The sequence below is a fragment of the Onychomys torridus genome, unplaced genomic scaffold (genome assembly GCF_903995425.1).
Source record: "Onychomys torridus unplaced genomic scaffold, mOncTor1.1, whole genome shotgun sequence".
NCBI classification, from domain to species: domain Eukaryota; kingdom Metazoa; phylum Chordata; class Mammalia; order Rodentia; family Cricetidae; genus Onychomys; species Onychomys torridus.
In genome coordinates, this window is record NW_023411418.1 from 316178 (window position 1) to 325334 (window position 9157).

Genomic DNA, 9157 nt, shown 5'->3' on the forward strand with positions numbered 1-9157 from the left:
TTAGGTTACCATTGTTCAACCATAATGAAACCTACATTAATGTTATGTCCTACTCCAGAGATTATGAACAATGAGAGTAATTCTATAATCCATTTTTATCAACATCTGTTACCTACTTTAAAATATATCCTTGCTTCACTTTCAGCTTCATACTTTCTTGAGGAATATCCATGTGGGAGCCAACATGGCTTTGGACAGAAGTCAGATGATAAGTATGATATTCTCAACTTTCGGAATTTTCCAAAGGGTCTTTGACAAAAAGTGAAAGTAGGAATTTTTTCACTCAATGCTCCCCAGGGTCAACAATTGTCTGTCTGAACAGATGATAAGATGGCCAGGAAACAATTCTAAGGTGAGTCATGTATTATCTAAACTAATTATACTTATTATTACAACAAATATTGCCTCCAATATAACAACTCCTGATTTGATATTACAACCTATTACTATGTAACTACCAGTAGAGAAAGACAAAAAATAACTACTACAAGACAATGTTCTATCATCCCCTGATAATTAAAATATGTTTTTAGCTGTAGATATCTGTTATTATTCAGTCATCCATGGGTTAATTTTTGTTAATGTTACACAAATTAAGTACACCTGAGAAGTGGGATGTACAATCTTCACAATGTCTCACAGGACATTCAGATATAGAACATTTCTCTATTTATAGCAGAAAACTGAACAAGTTATGCTTTCTTGCTATGATCAAACTCCATCACCAAAAATGACTTTTGGAAAAAAGAGTTTATTTGACTTACAGTTCTGAAGTTACAAGAGATCCTTTATGGTCAGGAGGCATGTCAGTGTGTCGCATCCGCGGAGAGATGGGAAGGAACCTGAAACGAAGTGTCTCAGCCCACACATTATAAGCAGAAAGTGAAAACTGGAATTGGGGTGAGGCTCATACATGTTCAAAATCAACCAACACTGAAATAATTCTACCAATATGTCTGAAAATCTTAAAATTTTAATAACTCCCCAGGTAGCACCACCATTGAGGAAATGTATAGTCACGTATCTGTCCCTGTAATTACTACTTTTCCTTCAAACCAATGCACAATGTCTCCATTAGAAGACCTTCACTCTACCTAAAATTGAGTAGGTCATTTTTATTTCATGTTTAAAAATTACAGAACATAGTTGTTTTCTTTCTTCTATCTCTTGAAAGGGAAATAATTATAGTGTGCATGTGTGTGTGTTTCTCTTCTGTTCTACTACTGCAAATAAAGGCTTATATAATATAACTTAAGAAAGTGTTTCTTTGGCTGACAGCATGAGGAATCAGCCTTTATCTTTTGAAATTTATTGCTTTAGGAATATCCTCAGTAAGTAAAAAAAAGTAAATACCATAAATCACTTTATCTCATTCTCATTCATTCTGAGACAACCGCCAACGGAATGGAGACACTCAATTTAATGGTGACATTTAGTTTTATTGTGAACCATTTTAACTCCCCTTTAAGATTATGCTCTGAAATGCTAAACAAGGTGTTTCTATGGTGATTATAAGTCCTTTTAAGTTGAAAGCAAGATTCACAATCATGATGAAAATAGCAGTTATCAGCACATTAGAAACTAAGTGCATAGACAGGATCCATCTGGAAAGTCCATTTGACCTTCTAGGTCTTGTCTTCACTGACCTACCTGCATCAAACTTGTCCCTAACTCAGTAAGGTACAACTGTCTAACACTATGATAATTCTCAGACCAACTTTGCATAGGGCACAGATGTTCAAAATAACTTTCCACATTTATATAAATAAAATCTGTGGGTTAATTACATGATATTGAAAAACAATATTTATTGTGGCTTTCAAATAAACACTTAGCATTTGTTGACTTTCTCCCATTATTCTCAGATTCCTCAGGCTGTATGTAGTGAGAACTGTGGACCTGGATTCAAGAAAGTTTCCCTGGAGGGCAAGGCTGTTTGCTGCTATGATTGCACTCCTTGTACAGACAAGGAGATTTCCAATGAGACAGGTTAAGTAGAAATCTTTTTTTTGGGGGGAAGGTGAAGATCAAACCCAGGGCCTTGTGCTTGCTAGGTAAGCACTCTACCACTGAGCTAAATCCCTAACCCCAGTAGAAATCTTATAGTTAATGGTTCCACATTTCTACTGGATACTTCATTATCTTAAAAATTGAAAAATATCTGGAGAGATATTTATTTATATTATTTAGGATGTGAATTGTGTATTACCATGTGTTGAAATAGTGCAGATAGGCATAGAAATTTATAATTGATTAATATTCATGATCAACTTAAAGTATTATTTGCTACAGGAAACACCTTTCTTCTGTAATGATCAACATTCTTTATTTCTCCATGTAATTTAACACATGGTAATAAAGTAACAAACTTGGATGTTTTACTAACTATATTTCAGTAATGATTCAGACTCAACTAAGTGTTGGATAGTTTATTGACCTGATTCTTCCATTCAAGCTTTTTCATACAGAACGGTAGATTAGAAATCTGTGTTTTATACCCCCAATATATAATTTTTGACTGTAAAGTGTAACAAAAATTTCAAATTTCCCTAATGAATATGATTATGTCTTTTTTTTTTCTGTTCCAACTTTGAGAAATGGTATATGAAACAATATCCTCAAGGCAGTTTAAATAATCTGTTATGGAGAGCTGTACCAAGACCTAAGAGCTGCAATGGAATATAGAATCTCCATTTGAATAAGAGGTCATGAACCTCTTCTCAGCATATTACACTAGGAAGAAAAATCTTTAAAAGCTAGTATTTCCATATGTAATAATAAATTTGTGACCAAGGTTATATCAATTTTGAAATTTTTAATAATTTTTATTATTTGAAAATTTCATACTATGTATTTTGATCATATTCATACCCTCTGAAATCTCCCACTTTTCTTCCTATCTAACTTCTCTCTCTTTAAAAAAATAAGAAGACTCATTGAATTCAGTTTTTGCTACCCCAACCCTTTTGGTTCAGGACCCCTTGTTGAGTATGGACTAATCACACTCTTAAAGACTGAGTCTTCTCTCTCTTTGATTACTCCCAGAGTTCAGCCTGGTGCTTACTTGTTGATCTCTGGATCCGCTTCTATCAGTTACTGGATGAAGGCTCAATGATCACAGTTAGGGTATTCACAAATCTGATTACTGTGATAGTCCACTTCAGGCATCATCTCCACTATTAGTTTTAGTCTAATTTTGGGTCATCCTCATTGATTCCTGGGAATTTTCCTAGCACCTGAGTTTTCTACCACATAGTATCTCCCTCTGTCAAGATATCTCTGGGGCAGGAGAGATGGCTCAGTGGGCAAGAGGACTGGCTGCTCTTCCAGAGCACCTGGGTTAAATTCCCAGCACCCACATGTTGGCTCACAACTGTCTGTAACTCCAGTTCTAGGAGATCCAGCATCCTCACTTGCAGGCAAAAACACCAGTGCAGAAATAATAATAATAATAATAATAATAATAATAATAATAATAAATTATTAATAATAATAATAATAATAATAATAATAAAAATAATAAATTTAAAAAGATATCTCATCCACTGCTCTCCAAGAAGGGTTGCATGTGGAGGGGAGGTCAAGATCATAATGGAGAAATCTGCAGAGACAATTGAACCAAGTTGGTAGGAACTCATAAACTTTAGACCAACAGCTGTGGAGCCTTCATGGGACTGGGCTGGGTCCTCAGCATATGGGAGACAGTTGTGCAACTGGGTCTGTTTTAGGAGCCCCTGGCAGTGGGATCTGGATCTATACCTCATGTGTGAGCTGGCTTTCTAGAGTCCATTGCCTCTGGGGAAATGCCTTGCTCAGCTTTGATGCAGGAGGGAGGGACTTTGTCTTTCCTCAACTGAATGTCCCAGTTTTTGCTGATTCCCTATGGGAGCCTTTGCCCTTTTGGAGGAGGGATTGAGAGTGGGTTGGGAGGGGAGGGCTGGGGAGAACAGAAGGATAGATGAACAGGGTATCTGTGGTTAGTATGTAAAATGAACGAAACATTTTTTAAATAAAATAAAGGAAACTAATCTAGATAATCTCCCACTACAGAAAGAAATTAATCAAAAAAAATGAAAAATATAGTTTTCCTGTTATGTCAGCTATAAAGTCAAAAAGCTTCTTAGTTAAGGGTAGGATCTCATACCAGCATTCCATGCCTGATGATATTTAGTTTGGCCTGAGCTTTCACACATTGTATGCATAATGTCATGCCTAGAGTTTATATATTCAACTAGCCTCCTGCTTCTGGATTTTATCTTCCCTTGCATTATTTCACGACTTCACAGTCTTTCTGCATCTTTTTCCATGGATTTCTTACATTGAGATATAATAGACCATGTCCTCAAAATGTTAGTCATAAGAAACATTCTTTACTGAACATCTATGCACACACAACTCATATGTATACATACACACACACATATATATATCAGTAATGGTTCACTTACCCAAAGTCGATCATAGTTCCTAATTAATAATGTACATGACAAAATTATGTAGCTCAATTATGTTAGACACCTGAAGCTGAGATTACTGATTTAATATTATACAAAAAGTTTACAGTAGCTTAAAATAGGTATCATTTATGTATGTATACATATATATATATGTATGTGTATATGTAAATACTTAGTAGATTTATTATGTGTATTGTGTGCCTTTAGTAAAGGATGGCATTATACATGTCAATAATTCATTACAAAGTAGAAAAGGAAAAGAAAAAAATACCTACACATAAAGGGCAGGAAGTAACAGAGCATGACACCATACCGTGAAATTAGGTCCTGAGAACAGGTATATCAATGAGTCACAATACCTCAAGGAAACAAAATTAACAAGATATGTACAAATAAGTTTTATTCTACTAAATCAAATTGGATTGTCTGTTGAATTTTACCAACAAAATAAAATTGAAAGTCTGGTGATAAGTTAAAAAAAAAAACAGGAAAAATGAAAGTGAAAACCTGACATGCACAAATCAGTGTTCATGTACTTCAAATTCAAGAGAAACTTTACAAATTTTCAAGAACATAATATTAATGAGTGTTTTATTTCACACCTTAAAATTTTTTCAGTATGTCTGACCTTTTCCCAAAAGGAATAAGAACTGTTTTTATGCACTATTCAAGCATTTAACAATGAAGTAATGCCTATTCACTAAAGCCTCAACAGAGACAAGTCAAGTATTTGATAAAGATAAGAAAATTAAGAACTAAGGCTTAAGAACATCATTTTATGAAAATAATTTCAAAGGGTTTTCTCCTTCTTTTGCAGTATCAATATGTCCAATTCATAATGTGGATATAACTTATAATATGGTATCAGAAATGAAGTAAGTTTATGTATTTTAACTCTGTATTCTAATGACTTACAAAAGAGATGCACCAATATCACAAGAGGCAGTGAAAGTTCATAAGAGATAAAATGTTTAAGGGGTATTAGATTTATATCACCATAAGGAAGATGAGAATCTAGTGGAAATTGATGAATACTACCAAAAGAGGGAGATCACTTTTTTTAAGATTATGGACTCTGAAATGTTACTCATATTCAAGTAAGTGCCCCAACATCCTGTATAAATTAGGATCACTGAATAGGCTCATTGTATATTAATATCTAAAAAGGAGAAATAGTGAGAACACTATGTTGTGAGGGAATATTGAGAGAAAGTGATGAGTGGAGGAGGAGGAAAGAGAACTTAGTTGGATTTACACAAGTTATATCTTATCTATCTATCTATCTATCTATCTAATTAAAATATTTAATAAAGAAGATGGGTGGTATAAATAAGCAATTATTCACCACAGAGTTTAGTTTTCTTTGTACCTGAGGAAAAAATAAGGTAATGTAGGTAATAGTCCTGTCAACACACACAGAGAAATGGTTTGGAAAAAAATGAATGCCTTCAGCTTGGACTAAAGATAACTTTCATTTCTGATCAGATGTGAATCAATGCATGAAGTGTCCAGAAAGTCATTATGCAAACACAGAGAAGAATCAGTGCCTCCAAAAAGCTGTGAGTTTTCTTGATCATAAGGACCCCTGGGGGATGTCTCTCACAACCATAGCTCTGTTCTCTGTACTCACACTGTGGTTGTTGGACTCTTTGTGAAGCACAGAGACACTTCAATTGTCAAGGCTAATAATAGGACCCTCAGCTACATGTTGCTCATCACACTCACTGTCTGTTTCCTCTGTGCTTTACTCTTCATTGGTCTTCCCTACATTTCCACCTGTGTCCTGCAGCAGATGACATTTGGAGGTGCTTTCATTGTGGCTCTTGCCACTGTGTTGGCTAAATCTATCAATGTGCTTATTGCCTTCAAAGTCAGTTTTCAAAGGAGAGTGATGAGGTGGTTAATAATATCAAAGGCCCCAAACTTTATTATCCCTATATGTACTCTGATCCACCTTGTCCTCTGTGAAATCTGGCTAGGGACTTTTCCTCTATTCCTTGACCAAGATTATTATGCTAGACATGAAAATATCATCATTATGTGCAATAAGGGCTCATCTTTTGTCTTCCATGGTGTCATGGGATACCTCTGGACCTTGGCACTTGGGAGCTTTACTATGGCATTCAAGTCCCAGAATCTGCCGGATACATTCAATGAAGCCAAGTACCTGTCATTCAGCATGCTAGTGTTCTTCTGTGTCTGGGTTACATTCCTCCCTATCTACCATAGCACAAAGGAGAAGGTCATGGTGGCTATGGAAGTCTTCTCTATCTTGGCTTCTAGTGCAGCCTTATTTGGCTTCATTTTTGCCCCAAAATGCTATATTATCTTAATAAGGCCAGATAAAAATTCACTTCTTCATATCAGGCAAAGGCCACATTCTAGAAGGAATACCTTTCTCAAAACCTAGTTCAAAACTAAACATACTTCGTATTTTAAGAGATGAATTGCAAAGATGAAGATTAGTTGAACTGTACGACAAATGTGTTATGCAGTAATAGTAGGGGTTGCTATGGATATAGCTCTACATAAATAAAATTCTGATTGGCCAGTAGTCAGGCACGAAGCATAGGTGGGATGAGCAGAGAACAGAATTCTGGGAACAGGAAGGCTGAGGGGAGAAGGCAGCCTGCCATCCAGGAAGCAGCATGTAAAGGCAACAGATAAATCCATGGAACACATGGTGACATGTAGATTAACAGAAATGGGGTGAGTTTAAGTGTAAGAGCTAGTCAGTGGTAGGCCTGGGCTAACGGCTGAGCAGTTTTAATTAATATAAGCTTTTGAGTGATTATTTTATAAGCAGTTTTGAGGTTCATAGGGCTGGGCAGGACTGGAGTAACTCCAACTACAAATGGCATCCAACAGCTCAAGTTTCCACCTAAAACCTGAGAAAAAAGATTCTAAAACAGAGCTAAAAATAACTTCCTACTTGTCTCTCTCACCTTAGTAACAGCCTGTGGGTTTGAGCTCCTCTATGGCAGGTTTGTGGCATGCAGGCTTGACCTAGGCCAAGTTACACAGAGGTATCTACAAGCTGTGGACTATGCTGTGTGGTGGATACAGTTTTTGCAAGTTTAAAAAAGAGACAGGATTCTGGGTTACACACTGCTTGGATAGAAACATAGACCCACTGCCTCCCAGAGTCAGCAGACACAATGGCTCCCAGTGCTGGTGGTAAATTATCTCTACCATGTTAAAAAGCTAAATTGGGTGGAACTAGCAGCCAAGGCTTCTGCTTCAGTACTAGCTGCTGCAGTTTAAAACAATAGGTTTACAATGAGTCAGATTCAGATGGAATAGTTTGCCATCAGTGTAATAACGTACGTAGGCTTAAAAGACTATATATATATATATATATATATATATATATATATATATATATATATATATATATATATATATATGCAGTTATATAAAAATAGATAGTTTTTGAAAGTAAAGTCTTGGCCGGGCGGTGGTGGTGCATGCCTGTAATCCCTGCACTTGGGAGGCAGAGGCAGGTGGATCTCTGTGAGTTCAAGGCCAGTCTGGTCTACAGAGCTAGTCCAGGACAGACTCCAAGGCTACAGAGAAACCCTGTCTCCAAAAACCCAAAAAATAAAAAATAAAAATAAAGTCCTTAAAGAAACTGTAAAGATAATATAAAAATAAGCCACATAAAGATGAATATTACACAGAGAATCTGGACTGTGTTGTCTTTGATATGTCTAAGTACAGAGAGACATTTGATTAGAAAGATAATGGAGTTAAAACAATTTGTATATTTTAAAAGTACCTTGATTTGGATCTAAGGATATGTTGCTTTGGAAAGGAGGTTCTGCTTTTGTTTCCACAGAAAGCAAGAGGCTATGGATTTGTTCCAGATTAAGATACACCAGGTTTGACCCCCTGAAAGGTCTCTGATGACACCATGGCCCAGGTGAAACAACATCCAAAACGGTTTCAAGGCAGCTGGCCCAGATACATGGATTACTCCATGATACTACAATTTTCTTTATGCCCCAAAAAGAAACAGTATCCTCCAGTGGAGACCCTGGAAGCAAAAGTAGCTAACATATTTAGTTAATCTTTCATTCTATTGGGCATGATAAATTTTAATTCAATAGTTATATACATTTCAATTGGCTTTGAAAGTTATAAATTTATAAATTCAAATTCCATTTGCTTTTGGGATACCATCTTACAAGCACTCCATTTTTCAGTAAAGCTAATTAAGGAAGGGTAGGTCTCATTTGCCTTTAGCCTACTGGCTATGGGTGGGTTAGGACTTCTGTTGGTCTTTCCTGTGTCAAACACACAGATTGCAAGCCCAGCACCATTTTGAGATCTTTGGTAGCAGTTAGATCTGCAGCTCACACAAGATTGATCCTGTATGACAATGAGAATTCAGAGACAGGTGCTCACCAACCTAAGAAAGAGCACCTGTGTGGCCTGGGCATGAGTCTTCATCATGGGTAAGGTGACCTGCTAATGTCCCATGCAACCTAAGTCAGAAGATCATTTTTTAGAAAAAGTTGGAACCTGTAGGGCCTTGGCTCCCATTTTTGGTAACTGTTGCCTTGTTTGCTGATCTTGACCTTGATATCCTCCCTATGCTAATTCCCTGCTGGGTTCCATCCTCCTGAATGCTTAAGGGAAGATCCTTGTCTGTGTATCCTGCCTTTTGGGCATTAACACCTTAGATACAAGATTCTAAA

At 36.3% G+C, this 9157-nt stretch overlaps 1 pseudogene; it reads left to right on the top strand.

The window, feature by feature from the left end:
- LOC118575139 overlaps positions 1 to 6867 on the top strand; it is a 96361-nt pseudogene extending 89494 nt beyond the window's left edge.
- The last annotated feature ends 2290 nt before the right edge of the window (positions 6868 to 9157 follow it).